The sequence below is a fragment of the Apodemus sylvaticus genome, chromosome 8 (genome assembly GCF_947179515.1).
Source record: "Apodemus sylvaticus chromosome 8, mApoSyl1.1, whole genome shotgun sequence".
Classification (NCBI taxonomy): domain Eukaryota; kingdom Metazoa; phylum Chordata; class Mammalia; order Rodentia; family Muridae; genus Apodemus; species Apodemus sylvaticus.
This window is the reverse complement of record NC_067479.1, coordinates 12,397,763-12,416,088: the sequence shown is the minus strand read 5'-3', so window position 1 is coordinate 12,416,088 and position 18,326 is coordinate 12,397,763.

The following is an 18,326-nucleotide window of genomic DNA, read 5'->3' as shown; positions in this document are numbered from 1 at the left end:
CCTGGATGTGGTGGTAGTATATCAGCTATAACCTTAGTGCCTGGTCCACTTTAAGTGTTAAAAACTGGCAGCTGCTGTCCCCAGAAACTCCAGCATAGTTTTACTGTAATCTTAGTTTCTAGTCTCATTGCTGTAGTGGAATGCCTGCCAAAGGTAGCTCAAGGGAGGACTGGTTTATTCTGCCTCACAGCACACATGGCGGAGATGTCTCAAAGCAGTGGACCACATCACATCCATAGTTGGAAAGAGAGAGCAATGGGTGATTGTGTTTAGCTTGATTTTCCCTGTACACACAGCCCAGGATCCAAGCCTATGGAATGATGCTGCCCAAGTCTAGGGAATGGTGACGCCTGCTTTCAGGGCAGGTCCTCCCACCTAGTTTAAACCCACAGGTTTGCCCAGAGGCTGGGCTCCTGAGTGATCCTGTCCTGTTGGTAATTATTTGTAGTAAGGTGACCTAATGTTGTTTGTATTTTAATGTTAATTTGGGGTCCCTAAGACTGGTGCATCAGAGGCAAAAGAGTTCCCATGTAGCCTCTGGGACCCTGTCCACAAGTTAATTTTGATTGGTAAATAAAGATGCCAACAGACAATAGCTGAGGAGAAGAGACATGGATCAGGTTCAGGTTTGACAGACTTGGGAGAAAGGGAGCCAAGGGATACAAGAAGAATATCCAGAGATGAGAAAGGGGAGCCACAATGTGTTAGCTGAGACATACACACACCGCCATGTGGGCTGGCTGATTGGAGTTAAGAGTAGCCAAGATGAGACTTAGTAAATAATAACTTGGGTCATGGATAGAAAGGTAGATTCTAAAAGCATGGGGGGTAGGTAGCTGCCCAGCTATTGTGCTACATAAGATATATGTGATAGTTTGTATATGCTTGGCCTAAGGAGTGGAGCTATTAGAAGGTGTGGCCTTTAGAATAGGTGTGGTCTTGCTAGAGTAGGTGTGTCACTGTGGGTATGGGCTTTAAGACCCTCTTCCTATCTCCCTGGAAGCCAGTATTCTGTCAGCAGCATTCAGGTGAAGTTGTAGAACTCTTAGTTCCTCCTGTACCATGTCTGCCTGGATGTTGCCTCCTGTACCATGTCTGCCTGGATGTTGCCTCCTGTACCATGTCTGCCTGGATGTTGCCATGTTCCCACGTTGATGATACTGGACTGAACCTCTGAACCTGTAAGCCAGTCCCAGTTAAATATCGTCCTTAGTAAGAAAAAACAAAGAAGAAAAACATCAGGCTTTCAAATGGAGAATCTAAAAATCAGAAGAACCCAGAGAGATGTTCAACACTCAGTGAGCAAAGAGGCTAGACAATATTGTTATATCCAACAAAATATTCAGTGAAAATAGATGAAGAAAAAAAAGACATTCTGATTCAATAGCAAAACCAAGCAATACAGATCTATAAATTCAGTCCTATGGAAAGTAGTAGAAGGAAAAGTACAACCAAAAATGTTATGTACAACAAAGAAAATGCACACAATGATTCATCCCAGATAATGTAATAAAAATTTGGAAAAGACACAGCTAAACACACACACATACACACACACACACACACACACACACACACACACACAGAGAGAGAGAGAGAGAGAGAGAGAGAGAGAGAGAGACTACACAAAATAGCACTAATCACAAACACTACTCTTAGTTGTTTGTAGAAGGAAGTAAGTGTAGCAGTTTTAATATCTGCAAGATGGATTTAAAATCAAAACTAATCAGAAAACATTGATACTAAGCTACATATTCACTAAAGAAATAATTCACCAGAGGGTAATTCTTAACATCTATTCCCCAAACAAAAGGAGACCCAAGTTTGTAAAAGAAACACTACTACAGTTTATATGACATACTGATTGTCATACAATGTGTGTGGGATACTTCACTATCCCACTCTCCCCAAAAGACTGATCATCTAGAAAAAACTAATCCAAAAATTGTCTGAGAAAACTGACGTTAGAAATCAAATTAACCTAAAAATTATTTACAGGAGATTTCATACAGACATAAATGATTATACTTTTTCTCGGCACCTCATCAAACAGTCTTCAAAATTTTTTTGCATAAAGAAAGACTCAACAGATACAAGAAAATTGAAACAGCACACTACATTTTATCACAATAAATGTAAGTTTCATATCAACAATGGTAGAATAAACCACAAGTATCTTGAGGAAACTGAACATATGACTGAATAAATAAATGCATCAAGGCAGAAATTAAAAACTTTTGAGACTTGAATGAAAATGAATACACAACATTCACAAACATAAAAAAATAAAAGAGATAATTTTCTCAGTATATATGGCATATCAAAGTTAAACTGAGACCAGTTAAGCAATTTAAAGAGAAATATAACCCCTAGTGAAGTAGAAGAAGTAATTAAAATTTTTCTGACAAAAATATGCAATATCAGGTGGCTTGAGTACAGAATCTTATCAAACATGAAAGAAGAGCTAATGCCAATAGTCCTCAAATTATTTCACATAATAGAAACAGAAAGAATTAAGAAATTAATTTTATGAGATCACAGTTACTCTGATACTCAAAACAAATAAAGACCTAGAAAATAATGAATATTGCAGTCAATTTTTACTTTTAAACATAAGTGCAAAAAATATAAACATATTTCAAAAAATGTAAATATAAACATATGAATACTTTCAAACTGAATCTAAGAGTATAGAGGATTTCTAATTTAGCAACATGACTGCTCTGGAAAGGAATAACATCTAAGACTGTGTGATCCAGCTGGAATAATACACATTTAGTCTCTCTGAAATACTTAGTGCATACCTTTAATCCCAGACAATGAAGGTAAAGTTAGTTTGCAGAAGGAAACAGTCATGTTTGAAAGGGAGGTATAGATAGATTGGAGGTATAGGCAGAGTCGCAAATCAGAGAAAGATTTGACAGTATGTCTCAAATGTTTAATTCTTATGAAAACATCCAGGAAAGAAGAACTACTTAAGAGCAGCATAGAGAGAGGCAGTTAACAGTTGAGTTCCAGTAGTATAGTAGAATTTAGCTGAGTTTAGGTCAGTACAACTTGGTGCAGTTCAGTTGAATATAGTTCAGTTCTGTTGAGTTTCTGTACTTCCATTTAGTTCCATTCAGTTCCTACAGTCAGTAAAAGTTCACTTCATTGAATTTAGAGGCAAGTTTTCCAAGTAGAGCAATTCAGTGAGTAGTTGAGAGGAGCCAATTTGAATCAGTCAGCTTGGAGAGGAGTTTTAAGCCTGAACAGCTGAGTTGAACCATACAGTCAGAATACAGAAAGAGTTAGAAAGAGGTTAATCAGCAATAAGATGACTATTATGCCTAATAAATAAAAGTTATTTTAACACAAGAACATATACTTTAATTTTCCTTCATAATCTAGCAAACTTCATCCCAGAGATGCAGGCATTGCTGAAAACCCATAAACTGATAAACATAAACTACCATATAAACTATCTGAAGGGATAAAAACAGGTGATCAACTATCTCAATAGATTGATAAAAGGCTTTTGATGAAATCTAATAACTCCTTCATGATAAAATTTCTTCAAAAATAAGGATTCCTGAGACATACTATAATATGACAAAGTTAGTTTATGGCAAGCCCATAGACAAGTTAAATTGCAAGAAAGAAATCAACTCTACTGAAAGTAACCACTAGGCAGGGTTTTACATTCTCACCCCAGTTAGTATTGTACTGAATAAGATAACTGAAGAGATCTGGGGGATACATGTTAGGAAAGAGGTGGTCACACTATCTTTATTTGCAGATGATATGATAGTATTCACAGTGACTAAAAATGTCACCAGGAAACATCTATAGCTGATACATTTCAGGATCTTAATTGGACTTGAACTTAGCTTACAAACATCAATAGCATTCCTATGTACAAATAACAAATGGACTGAGAGAAAAAAGTAGTATATTTTCCAATAATAGCAAATTAAAACACACTGGTATCACTCTAAAGAGGCAAGTGAAAAGCTTATCTGATAAAAACTTTGTGACAATGACAGAAGAAATTGAAGGCAATGTCATAAGATGGAACGATTGCCAATGCTCATGGACTGACAGGTTCAATACAGCAAAAATGGCCACTCTACCAAACTCTACATATTCAATGCAATCCCCATATACTGAATATCTTCTTTTTAGCAAACCACACAGCAGAGAAAATCTCTTGGTAATGTATGAAAGCATCAACTCACAAAAAAATGGTGTTGGCTTATTAGATCAGGCAGGATATTGGAAGGGCATGTTCCAGTATAGAGGGAGTAATTCTCCCTCAGGAATAGAGAAGGAATGCTTTGCACTGAACTCTAAAGAAATAGTTCCATAAACTGAAGAAGTACCTAGCCACATGACATGACTTAGGCTAGTTTAAATGGGAAAATTAAATTCTGACCTAGTCGAAACCAGCTAAGGCTATATATAAAAAGTCTCAGAGTCATTATTTCAGAGAACAAGGAGTCCAGACATAAAAGTTTGTGGTTATAGAATACTCTCTTTTTAGAAAAAAAAAACTTTAGAAAAAATCCAAAGAAAAGAGAAGGAAAGGGAAGAAAAAGGGGGAAAGAAAAGACTTTCATCAGCTATATATTTGATAAAAATGTTTATATCAAACTAGTAAAGATCTAAAGAAAAATAGATATCAATAAAACAATCCAATGAAATTACTGAGTACAGAAGTAAACACTATTTTCAAAAGACACATATCTAATGGCTGAGAAAAATAAAGATATATTAAACATGCTTAACCATCAAAGGCACTTTGAGATTTCACTTATAGTCCTTAAAACATCTAAATTCAATAAAAGACTCACCCATGTTCATTGATGCTCTATTAAAAATTCCCATAATTTGGAAACATCAAGATATAAGCCACCCGAGGAATGAATTAAATAAATCATGTTATATTTACACGGTGGAGTTTCACTCACCTATTTTAAAAAATTCTCGGGTAAATAGCTAGGACTAGGAAAAATAAAAACATCATCCAGAAAGAATTAACCCACATCCATACAGACATATGATATGCATTTTCACTTATGTGGATATTAGCTGTTAAGTCAATGATAAACAAACTATAAAATGTAGGACCAATGAGAGTAGGAATAGAGAAAAAGACTGGAGTATAGATTGATCTCATAGGAAAAGAAATAGGATAGATAGGGAGTGATGCTCCATCAAGACAGTCAAAAGAGGAAGGGTATATAAAAGGAAGAAGAGGAAGAGCATGAATTGGAGAGATATAAATTAAGGTTGATTTGAGAAGTAATATGGAAATCTCTCATAGTAGATACAATCTATGATACATCCTGGGTACTTTGTGATTGACCAAGAACCTGAGACATGATAACCCTGGCACATAGGTCAAAACCAAATACTAATGTTTTCCAAAAGGAAAAAGAAAAATCAGGAGTAGTAGCATGACTCCTAAGAACATTCTGCTACAGTCATAGATCAGTGATTTTGACAACTGTATCAGAGTAGCTTTGTCCTGTAGCAGCTGGTTACAAACATAGAGATCCATAGACAGACATTAGGCAGAGTGTGACAGACCCCTCGACACTCAGCCCTAAATGGGATGTCCTCATCAAATACCTCCCCTCACAAGATGGAGAACCCTGAAAAGAAAAGTTGTGTAAAGGGTTTGAGAAGCAGAGAGGATGGAGAAAAGCAAGGTAACAAGTCCTTCTAAATAAACATAATCGAAGCTCATGTAAACACAGAGACTAAAGTGGCAAATCTATGGCCTATGCAAGTCTGCACAAAATCCTTGGTGCTTACATCATGGCTCCATGTTTACGGCTTTTATGGAATTCCTGAGAGTGTGAATAAGTGAGTCTCTGACTCTTTCTTGTGTCTTCTCTGGGGCACTTTTACTATTGTTTCATTTATTTATAGGATGCCAATGTGTTGGTTTTCATTTTATTGATCTCATGAAACTGCAAAGGACACTGTCAATAGGACCAATCAAATCAGCAACATAAAGATTGGGAAAAGATCTTAACCAACCCTACATCTGATAGAAGGCTATGTGCAAAATTTACAAAGAATTCAGTAAGTTATGCACCAACAACCCAAATAGCCCCATTAAGAAATGGGTTAGAGAACTAAACAGAGAATTCTCAAGAGAGGAATCTTGAATGACCAGGAAGCATTTAAAGAAATGTTCAAAACAGCTCTGAGATTCCACCTCACACCAATCAGAATGGCTAAAATGAAAAACTTGGGTGACAGCAGATGCTGGTGAGGATGTGGAGAAAGGAACACTTCTCCATTACTGGTAGGATCGCAAACTCGTACAACCACTCTGGAAATAAGTCTGGTAGTTCCTTAGAAAACTGGAAATAGTACTACCAGCAGAGCCAGCAAAACCACACTGGGCATATACCCAGAAGATGTTCCAACATATAATAAGGTCACATGTTCCAATATGTTAATAGCAGTCATATCCATAATAGCTAGAAGCTGGAAACAACCCAGATGTCACTCAACAAAGGAAAGGATACATAAAATGTGGTACATTTACACAGTGGACAAGGACTTTATGAAACTCACAGGCAAATGGATGGAACTTAAAAGTATCATCCTGAGTAAGGTAACTCAGTAACAAAAGAACGAATATAATATGTAGTCACTGATAAGTGGATATCAGTCCAAAATTTTGAAATATCTAATCTTCAATTCACAGACCATATGAAGTCTAAGAAGTAGGATGACAGAAATATGAATGCATCAGTGTTTTTCAGAAGGGTGAACAAAATACAGAAGATGGAGACAAAGTAAAGAGCAGAGACCATCTAAAGGAAAGGTCATCCAGAGACTGCCCCACCCGGGGATCTATCCCATATATAGCCACTAAATTGTACTTTATGGTGGATGCCCGGAAGTGCTTGCTGATGGAAGCCAGATATAGCTGTCTCCTGAGAGGCTCTGCCACAGCCTGACAAATACAGAGGTGGATGCTCACAGCCAAATATTGGAATGAGCTCAGAGGTCCCTGGTGGAAAAGTTGGAGAAGGGACTGTTGCAGTCCCATGGAGGGAGCAACAGCGTCAATAGCCCAGAAACAACAAACAACAGCCCAGAAACCCTGGAGCTCCCAACAAACAAAGAATACACATGGAGGGACCCATGGTGCTGGCTACATATGTGACAAAGGATGGCCTTGTTGTACATCAGTAGGGGGAGAGGCCCTTGGGCCCAAGGGTGCTCAATGCCCCAGTGTAGGGGAATGCCAGGGCAGGATGACAGATTGGGTGGGTGGGTGGGAGAGCACCCTCATAGAGGCAGGGAAAGGGGTTGGAATAGGGGGTTTCTGAAGTGGAGACTTGGAAAGGGGAAAACATCTGAAACATAAATAAAGAAAATATCCAATTCCCCACCCCCCAAAAAAAGAAAAAAGTAATATTCAAATTCCTTAGTTATCAGGGAAATTCAAATCAAACATCTCAGAGGTTCCATCTTATACCAATCTGAATGGCTAAAATAAAAAATTCAAGAGATAGCATATGCTAGATGTAGAGCAAGGGGAACATTGCTGGTGGGAGTGAAAAGTTGTACAACCACTTTGGAAATCAATTTAGCATTTTCTTGGAAAACTGGGAATAATTCTACCTCAAGACTCAGCTATACCACTCCAGAGCATATACCCAAAAGATGCTCTAACATCCCATAAAGACACTTGTTCAACTATGTTCATAGGATCTTTATTCAAAATAGCCACAAACTGGAAACAACCAAGAATGGATAAAGAAATTATGGCACATCTGCACAATGGAATACGATTCAGCTATTAAAAACAGGGACATCATGAATTTTACAGACAAATGAATGGAACTTGAAAATAAGCTAATGTCCCAAAAGGACGTGCATGGTATGTACTCACTGACGAGTGGATATTAGCCCTAAAATGCAGTCACCGTGGTACACTGTGTAGTACCAAAGATTCTAAACAGGAATGAAAGTCAAGGTGAGGCAGCTGGAATCTCACTCAGAAGGAGGAATAAAATAGTTCAAAGAGACAGATGAAGAGAGGGAGCTCATTGGGCAAAGGGGCTGGAGACAGGGGTGGGTGGTTCAGAATCAGGTGTGGGGAAGGACAGGAGAAATGGATAGATGGCCACGTAAATGAATGGAAATCTGTAACTGACAGGAGTGAGGAGGTGGGGGTGCATCTCCAGGACAAGACAGAGATGTGGGATAAGGGACTCACCCAAGAATCAGTGGGAGTGACCTTAGCTGTCATTCACTCCATTAGGGACATGGAACCTCAAGAGGCCACCTCCTGTAGCCAGAGAAGAACACCAAGAAGTGATAGGACATCAACCCCTCCCCCCATAAAACTTGCAACCTCAAATTTATCTTGTCTGCAAGAAATCCAGGCACAAGAATTAGAGCAGAGACTGAAGGAATATCAAACTATTAACTGGCCAAACTTGAGACACATCCCATGGGCAAGCCTCAGTCTCTAAAACTATTAATGATACTGTTATGCTTACCGACAGGAGAATGTTGTCTCCCACTTTGCCCTTAAGTAGACAATTTTTTCCTGTCGGATCTCCTGAAAGATGGGCATTTACTATCTCTGACTCATTCTGTCAAATCTTTCTCTGAATCGTTAGTTTGTCAACCTCACAAATAGATGTCACTTTCAAAATGCACTGCTTACTGCTACAAATTAAACTTACCTACATTGTTTGGGAGTAAGTGTTGTTTTCTAATCAGAATACCAAAGTTACTATATTAAAGTTTATCTACAACATGACATTTTAATTTTCTGTGTATTATATTGGTTACACTAAAATAAATTCCTAGAAAAGGTAAATTTTAGAAAAAGCGTAAGTTCTAACACAGTAATTGCCTATTTAGTTGATGTATGATTTCTTTTTCAAATATTCTTCTTTACTTTATAATACTATAACAGCCTGATCCCCATTCACCTTTCCTTCCAATTATTCCTTATTTTTTTCCTTCAAACTTGTGACCTCATTTTTATTTGTAATTGATTATGTAGATATAGATATAGATATAGATATAGATATAGATATAGATATAGATATAGATATAGATATAGATATAGATATAGATATAGATATAGTATAGATATGGATATGGATATGGATATGGATATGGATATGGATATGGAAATGGATAGGGATAGGGATAGGGATAGGGATAGACATAGACATAGACATAGACATAGACATAGACATAGACATAGACATAGATATAGATTGTGTGTGTGTGTTGAAATATATAACCATTTGGTATAGGATAAACATATTTTTCTTTCATAGGGTAGATTTTTTTCTCATCTGTCTTGATCATTAGTTGTTATATTGCCCCCTTTTTTAAGAACAATTTTCATGATCGTTCAACCTGTCCCTGTAGCATGAATAATAGTATTATCTTGGTTCAGCTCATCTTTAGGCATCAATTTTTGTCTTAACTCCTCTTCAAGGAAACTATTTTTGCAGAAAATAGAGACAATTACAGAAAATTAGAACGATTCACAATGTATAGTAGTGGGCCAAATCTAACTGATGCATCTGCAACATACTACTGCACCTATAACTCAATGTTTACTGAAGATTCAAACAAAACATTGAAAGACAGAGAGAATTAACTATTTTGTTATAAAATGTCTCTAAGGAATCTCAATACTTTATTAAGTTCATATGCATTTGGATTGCGATAACATTTATAAAATATTCAGCAGTATATCAATATATCTAGTCATTTCAGTAAAATTAACAGATTTTGAATATCCATAAAATATTATATAAAAATTAAAAGCAGTTTAGTTTTACTTTGGCATAGTAACTAATTCTATGTATAAATACAAGGGTGGGCTTTAATTTACAAGAAAATTTACAAAAACAATTGGCTTATAAACAGAAAATACTGTTTATAAGCCAATTGTTTTTCTAACAGTGTTGTCTTAGTTGCATTCTAAAACATATATGAAGGCTAAATTAAATGCTGAAAACTATCTCAAATTTGCTTATGAATTATATATTATGAATATTATGATATATATAATATATATGAATTTATATATATATATATATATATTAGAGAAAGCTATTCCACAGCTAAGATGCTAAGATATAAATTAAACCATGAAGTTGACATTAACCTTGAAGGTCATTGTCAAATTGCATGAAATCATGAATTGTTTTTTATAGTGTGTCAAAGAACAGGAGCAGAGAGGTGAGGCCTTGGACCTACACACAGGAGTATAGCTAATAGGAAATCCTGAAAGCCTAGGACCCCAGAGCCAATTTCCTCATACATTTTAATTTACTTCCCTGTAAACTTTTGATCTGTGCTCCTGCATCTATCACTCGACTCTGTGAATTCAATCTTTGTCACCAACTGTGAAAGAAAAAGAGAAACTAGGAAAAAAAATAAGAATTCTTTTACAGTAACCAGGTATCTGCTAGAAAAGGAATGCTACAAAAAGTGTGTGTGTGTGTGTGTGTGTGTGTGTGACTGAGAAAACAGTACCGTTTGTTTGCAATAAAATCTCATACCTGTGTCATCTTGTGCTGTGTAAGTGAAAATAAAATAGTTCAAACCTAGTCTTCAGGAAGAAAAAGATAAATATGTGTAAATAATTAAGTCAAATAACAATGGTTTTATATATATATATATTCCTCAAAAGAAAAGGCAGCTATTACTGAAATCCCTATTCTTACTAGTAGCCATAAAATTTCCATCAACATAAATAATATAGGAACCTTTAGTGACCCCTTAAATGAGTTAAATAATAAAAGAGAACAGAATTATGTAACATTAATAAAAACATACTCACTATCTTAATAAAATTTAGATGATAACAATTATAGAACATGTAAAGAACATCAAAAACTCACTAAACTATAAGTTTTTACACTATTAAACACACTCTTTACTATAATTTAGTGTTAACAATATCATAAATAATAAAAGCACACTCATCATTATTACATCAAACACTAATCAAGACAAAAATTAGAGGGGAAATTAGAAAATACTTAAAAATAAATCACTGTAAAAGTATATATTCCAATTTTTCAAATATAGCATAATTCCTTCATATATATGATATTCACTATATGTATAAAGTCAGAGGAAAAAAGCATAAGTGTCAATCAGTTATGCATTGGAAAATATACATACTAAATAACTAAGTTCTTGTTTTTCTATCATTGACGTCTCAGTATGTGATCCTGGTTGGCAGGACATCTCCTTTTAGAAAATCTTTCCACAGCAATCCAATGAGGTTATGGTAAAAACCTAGGACAGAGAAGCATAGAAAGAAGAAAACTTAATAAATCGTTTAGCCTGAATGGGATAAACAAGCCCACAATGCTTACAATGATACTAGTCCAATGATCTCCTGTATGGTCATATGGTATTAATCTAAGATCTCTCAGTGAAAATCAATTAAAAGTAAACAACGTACTCAGTTTACAAATAATATAGCCCATATATTTGACTACTAGTGAAATGATAGTGAGTCCAGAATTTATTAAATAAAATTTCAATACAACCATGTATGGAGAAACAAGGGACTGAAGATCCTTTAATAAATCATTTGTCCTAGACAGGACAAAAACCAGAATTCCTTTGTTGCTTTAAACAACTAATCCATGTTCCCATGCCTAGACACGTTCTATTCTTATTCTTATAAAATTCATATTTTTCTTAACACAAGTGAAAAGTAAATCAATATTCTCAAATTGGAAAAATCTTATTTCATACATTTGATTACTATAGAAATGATTTGGAAATATATGTATAAAGGGAGCTAGCTATAGATATATAATATTCATCATGTATTCAGAGTTTCCCCTAGGCTGATACTGAACATTTGATTTGGTATGCTATAGCCACAAAGTCATAGATTATTTGGACATGGAGGGCTCATTTTGAAAATTTATACTATGCTGGTGAAGACATGCTCAATTATACAATGGTGTCAGTGAAGGCCAAAGAATGAGTACTAGACATTCATCAGAGACTATGCTTGAAGGATTCAAAACAAAAAGAAGAAAAGGAAAACGAGGCACAAGTGGTGGGTAGACAAGGGTGAGTGAATCTGACCACAGTGAGAGGTGAGCTGAAAATGATCAAAATACTTTACTTGCGGATATGAAAGTACTAATAGAAAATGTTAAAAGATATTACACATTAATTTAAAAACATATCACAGTGGTACAGTAGTAGTATTAAGTTGGTATAGTTGACAATGAATTTCAGATGTTATACCCAAAGCACTGATAATAATATCAGGATTAAGGAAATATGATTTCATCAAAATGAAACCTACACATCAAATAACCTATACAATAAAATAGGTAGTACAAGTCGCATGATGGAAGAACAATGTTTCTTATTTGAATAAATGCTTTATATCGTGAATGTAACTTTAAGAAGATCACAATCAGGCTGCACATGGCTCTTTAGATATAAGGGAATGACGATAAATTGTGAATGAGGTGAGTTCGTCCTCAGAAACCCATGATGAAAGACAAGTACCATCCTATGTAGGCTTTCTCATAGTGTATATATACACATCATAATGTGTGTGCATGCACTTAAACATGCCACTTTCCATTGGAATAATACAAAAATACTTTAAGAATGAAACTATTCTTTCGCTTTTTTTATTAGATACGATCTCAAATATTACCCATTTCTTCATTTCTCCTCTGAAAACCCCTTATCCAATCACCCCTCCCCCTGCTCACCCTTTCCCACTTTGCTGTCCTGACATTCCCTTACTCTGGGGCATCAAGCCTTCACAGGACCAAGGGTCTCTCCTCCCATTGATATTCCACAATATCATTCTCTGCTACAGATGCAGCTGGAGCCAAGGGTCCCTACATATTTACTCTTTGTTGGTGGTTTAGTCTCTGGGAGCTTTGGGTGGACTGGTTGATTCATATTGTTGCTCCTCCTATGGGGTTGTAATCCCTTCAGCTCCTTGGGTCCTTTCTCTAGTTCCTCCATTGGGGACCCTGTGCTCTGTCTAATGGCTGGCTGAGAGCATCCACCTCTCTATTTGTCAGGTACTGGCAGAGCCTCTCAGGAGACAGCTATATCAGGCTCCTGTCAGCAAGCAATTGTTGGCAGGCACAATAGTGTCTGGGTTTGGTAACTTTATATGGGATGGGTCCCCAGGTGGGAGAGTCTATGAATGACCTTTCCTTCAGTCTCTGCTCCACACTTTGTATCCTCCCATAGGTATTTTGTTCCCCCTTCTAAGAAAGACCATAGTACCCACATTTTGGTCTTCCTTCTTCTTGAGCTTCATGTGGTCTGTGAACTGTATCTTGGGTATTCTAAGCTAATATCGACTTATCAGTAAGTGCATACCATGTATCTTCTTTTGTGATTGAGTTACCTCACTCAGGATGATATTTTCTAGTTGCATTTATTTGCCTAAGAATTTCAAGAATTCATTGTTTTTAATAGCTGAGCAGTAGTCTATTAGTTATAAAAACAAAAGTAAACAACAATCGGTTACACAAATACAGTATCTAGTATAATGGCCTGCTGCCCACTGGCTTTACAGATCAAAATATTGCTTATGAATATGTTCAAAAAAGCAAATTAATCATAATTAAATCTAATACAAAATGAGATTTTAGGATATAAGTATAAATTAATCTTTGAGATGATTCAGAAAGCTCTATGTAGTAAATCATTTATCCTATAGTTTAATGCTTTTGCTATATTTTGCTTTTCTCTGTTATTTGACTCAATGTAAGGCTCTGAAAAAATTTATTACGACTTGTCATTACTTTAATGTCATTATCGTCTTAAATATTGTTTGGAGTGATCAGTTCATTGTATTCAATTAAATATATAGCTATTCTATGTGTCTCTGTTTCTGTATCTCTGTGTTCCTCTCTCTTTCTCAGTCTTTCTTACTGTGTGTATATGTATATTGTGTGACATATGTGCATGTATGTGTATGCATGCCTGTGGCATGCTGGTGTACCTGCATATATGTGTATATGTGGTGCATTTTGACATAGGGTCAATATCAGGTCATTACTTGAGTGCCCACCACACTGTATTTTTTAATAGGGTATTTTTCATGTAACTATCTAGAAGCATATAAGCAACCTTATTGGCCGGTGAACTCCAAGTACCAACATGTCTTTAACAATCTTGCTTTGAGGCTTTCAACTCATGCCATAAACAAGGCATTTACACAGGGCTCTGAAGACACAAAAACAGTTTTATGCTCATGCAGCATCCCCGTCATGGATGGAACAATGAGCGCATCCATAAACAGCAGCTTCATAGTAAATGTTTTATCCAAGATTAAGGTTTTGAAAAGATTAGTAGGTGACATATCTCAGTGTTAGAGTGCTACCTGCCATGGAGGTGGTCCAAGTTTAAAGTAAGAAGAAAAAAATAGAAAGAAATGGGGAAAATATTTTTTTAATATTTTTATTTTCTATATTCTTTGTTTACATTCCAAATGATTTCCCCTTTCCCGGATCCCCCCTCCCCATATGTCCCATAAACATTCTTCTCTCCATCCATTCTCCAATCACCTCCCTCCTTTTTCTCTGTCCTTATATTCCCCTCCAATGCTAGATCAATCCTTTCTAGGATCAGGACCCTCTCCATACTTCTTCATGGGAGTCATTTGTTATGCTCTTTGTGCCTTGGGTATTCAGGGCTTCTGGGCAAATTAATATCCACTTATCAGAGATTGCATTCCATGTGTATTCTTTTGTGATTGGGTTACCTCACTTAGGATGATATTTTCCGGATCAAATCATTTGCCTAGAAATTTTGTGAATTCATTGTTTCTAATTGCTGAGTAGTATTCCATTGTGTAAATATACCACATTTTCTGTATCCATTCCTCCTTTGAGGGACATCTGGGTTCTTTCCAGCTTCTGGCTATTATAAATAAGGCTACTAAGAACATAATGGAGCATATGTCTTTATTGAATGCTGGGGAATCCTTTGGGTATATGCCCAGGAGAGGTTTAGCAGGGTCCTCTGGAAGTGTCATGTCCAGTTTTCTGAAGAAACGCCAGACTGATTTCCAAAGTGGTTGTACCATACATCCCCACCAGCAGTGAAGGAGTGTTCCTCTTTCTCCACATCCTCGCCAACACCTGCTGTCTCCTGAGTATTTAAGCTTAGCCATTCTGACTGGTGTAAGGTGAAATCTCAGGGTTGTTTTGATTTACGTTTCTGTAATGACTAATGATGTTGAGCATGTCTTAAGGTGCTTTTTGGTCATCCGAATTTCTTCAGGTGAAAATTCTTTATTTAGATCTGTACCCCATTTTTAATAGTGTTATTTGGTTTCCTGGGGTCTAACTTCTTGAGTTCTTTGTATATATTGGATATTAGCCCTCTATTAGATGTAGGGTTGGTGAATATCCTTTCCCAATTTGATGGTTGCCGTTTTTGTCCTTTTAACAGTGTCCTTTGCCTTACAGAAACTTTGTAATTTTATGAGGTTCCATTTGTCAATTCTTGATCTTAGAGCATAAGCTATTGGTGTTATGTTCAGGAACTTTTCCCCTGTACCCATATCCTCAAGGGTCTTCCCCAGTTTCTTTTCTATTAGTTTCAGTGTGTCTGGTTTTACATGGAGATCCTTGATCCACTTGGAGTGAATATTAGTACATGGAGATAAGAATGGATCAATTCACATTCTTCTGCATGGTGACCTCAAATTGAACCAGCACGATTTGTTGAAAAGACTATCTTTTTTCCACTGGATGTTTTAGGCACCTTTGTCGAAGATCAAGTGACCATAGGTGTGTGGATTCATTTCTGGATCTTCAATTTTATTCCATTGGTCCACTTGTCTGTCACTGTGTCAATACCATGCAGTTTTTAACACTATTGCTCTGTAGTATTTCTTGAAGTCAAGGATACTGATTCCCCGAGAATTTCTTTTGTTGTTGAGAATAGTTTTAGCTATCCTGGGGGTTTTTATTCCAGATGAATTTGAGAATTGCTTTTTCTAACTCTGTCAAGAACTGTGTTGGGATTTTGATGGGGATTGCTTTGAATCTGTAGATCGCTTTTGGCAAGATGGCCATTTTAACTATATTAATCCTGCCAATCCACGAGCATGGCAGATTTTTCCATTTTCTGAGGTCTTCTTTGATTTCCTTCTTCAGAGACCTGAAGTTCTTGTCATATAGATCTTTCACTTGTTTGGTTAGAGTCACACCAAGATACTTTATATTGTTTGTGTCTATTGTGAAGGGTGTCATTTCCCTAACTTCCTTCTCAGCCTGCTTATCCTTTGAGTATAGGAAGGCAACTGATTTGCTTGAGTTGATTTTATAACCAGCCACTTTGCTGAACTTGTTTATCAGCTGTAGGAGTTCTCTGGTGGAGGTTTTCAGGTCACTTAAGTAGACTCTCATGGCATCTGCAAATAGTGATAATTTGACTTCTTCCTTTCCAATTTGTATCCCCTTGACCTCCTTATGTTGTCTAATTGCTCTAGCTAGAACTTCAAGTACTATATTGAAAAGATATGGGAGAGAGAGGCCAGCCTTTTCGAGTCCCTGATTTTAGTGGGATTGCATCAAGTTCCTCTCCATTTGTTTGATGTTGGCTATGGGTTTGCTCTATATTGCTTTAAGGATGTTTAGGTATGGGCCTTGAATTCCTATTCTTTCCAAGACTTTTAGCATGAAAAGATACTGAATTTTGTCAAATGCTTTTTCTACATCTAATGGGATGATCATATGTTTTTTTTTTCTTTGAGTTTGTTTATGTTGTGGAGAGCATTGATGGATTTCCTTATATTGAACCATCCCTGCATCCCTGGGATGAAGCCTACTTGATCATGGTGGATGATCATTTTGATGTGTTCTTGGATTTGTTTGGCAAGAATTTTATTGAGTATTTTTGCATCAATATTCATAAGGGAAATTGGCCTGAAGTTCTCTTTCTTTGTTGGATTTTTGGGTGGTTTTGGTATCAGCGTAATTGTGGCTTCATAGAAGGAATTGGGTAGTGTTCCTTCTGTTTCTAATTTGTGAAATAGTTTGAAGAGTATTGGTGTTAGGTCTTCTATGAAGGTTTGATAGAATTTTGAACTGAAGCCATCTGGTCCCATTCTTTTTTTGGTTGGGAGAATTTCTATGACCCTTTCTATTTCTTCAGGTGCTATGGGACTGTTTAGATGATCTATTTGATACTGATTTAGTTTTGGTGTCAGATATCTGTCTAGGAAACTGTCCCTTTCATCCAGATTCTCCAGTTGTGTTGAGTATAGGCTTTTATAGTAGGATCTAATGATTTTTTGAATTTTCTCAGTTTCTGTTGTTATATCTCCCTTTCATTTCTAAGTTTGTTAATCTGTATACTGTATCTGTACCCTTTGGTTAGTCTGGCTAAGGGTTTATCTATCTTGTTGATTTTCTCAAAGAACCAGCTCCTGGTTTTGTTGATTCTTTGTATGGTTCTCTTTGTTTCTATTTGATTGATTTCTGCCCTGAGTTTGATGATTTCCTGCCTTTTACTCCTCGTGGGTGAAATAGCTTCTTTTTGTTCCAGGGCTTTCAGGTGTGTCATTAAGCTGTTAATGTATGCTCTCTCCATTTTCTTTTTGGAGGCACTCAGGGTTATGAGTTTTCCTCTTAGCACTGCTTTCATTGTGTCCCTTAGATTTGGGTATGTTGTGTCTTCATTTTCACTAATTTCTAAAACGTCTTTCTTTCTTTATTTCTTCCTTGACCAAGGTATCATTGAGTAGAATACTGTTCAGTTTCCAAGTCTATGTGGGCTTTCTGTTGTATTTGTTGCTATTGAAGACCACTTTTTCTCCATAATGATCTGATAGGAAGCATGGGATTAGTTCGATCATCTTATATTTGTTGTGGTCTGTCTTGTGACCAATGATATGGTCGATTTTGGAGAAGGTACCATGAGGTGCTGAGAAAAAGGTATATTCTTTTGTTTTAGGATAAAATGTTATATATATATATATATACATATATATATATGTATATATATATATATATCTGTTAAATCTAATTGGTCCAAAGTTTCACTTAGTTTCACTGTGTCCCTTTTCAGTTTCTGTATTCCTTATGGGTCCATTGAGGAAAGTGCAGTGTTGAAGTCACCCACAATTATTGTTGTTAGGTGCAATGTGTGCTTTGAGCTTTAGTAAATTTCTTTTATGAATGAGGGTGTCCTTGCATTTGAAGCATAAATGTTCAGGATTGAGAGTTCCTCTTGTTGTATTTTTCCTTTGACCAGCAAGAAGTGTCCCTCATGGTCTCTTCTGATGACTTTGGGTTGGAAGTCAA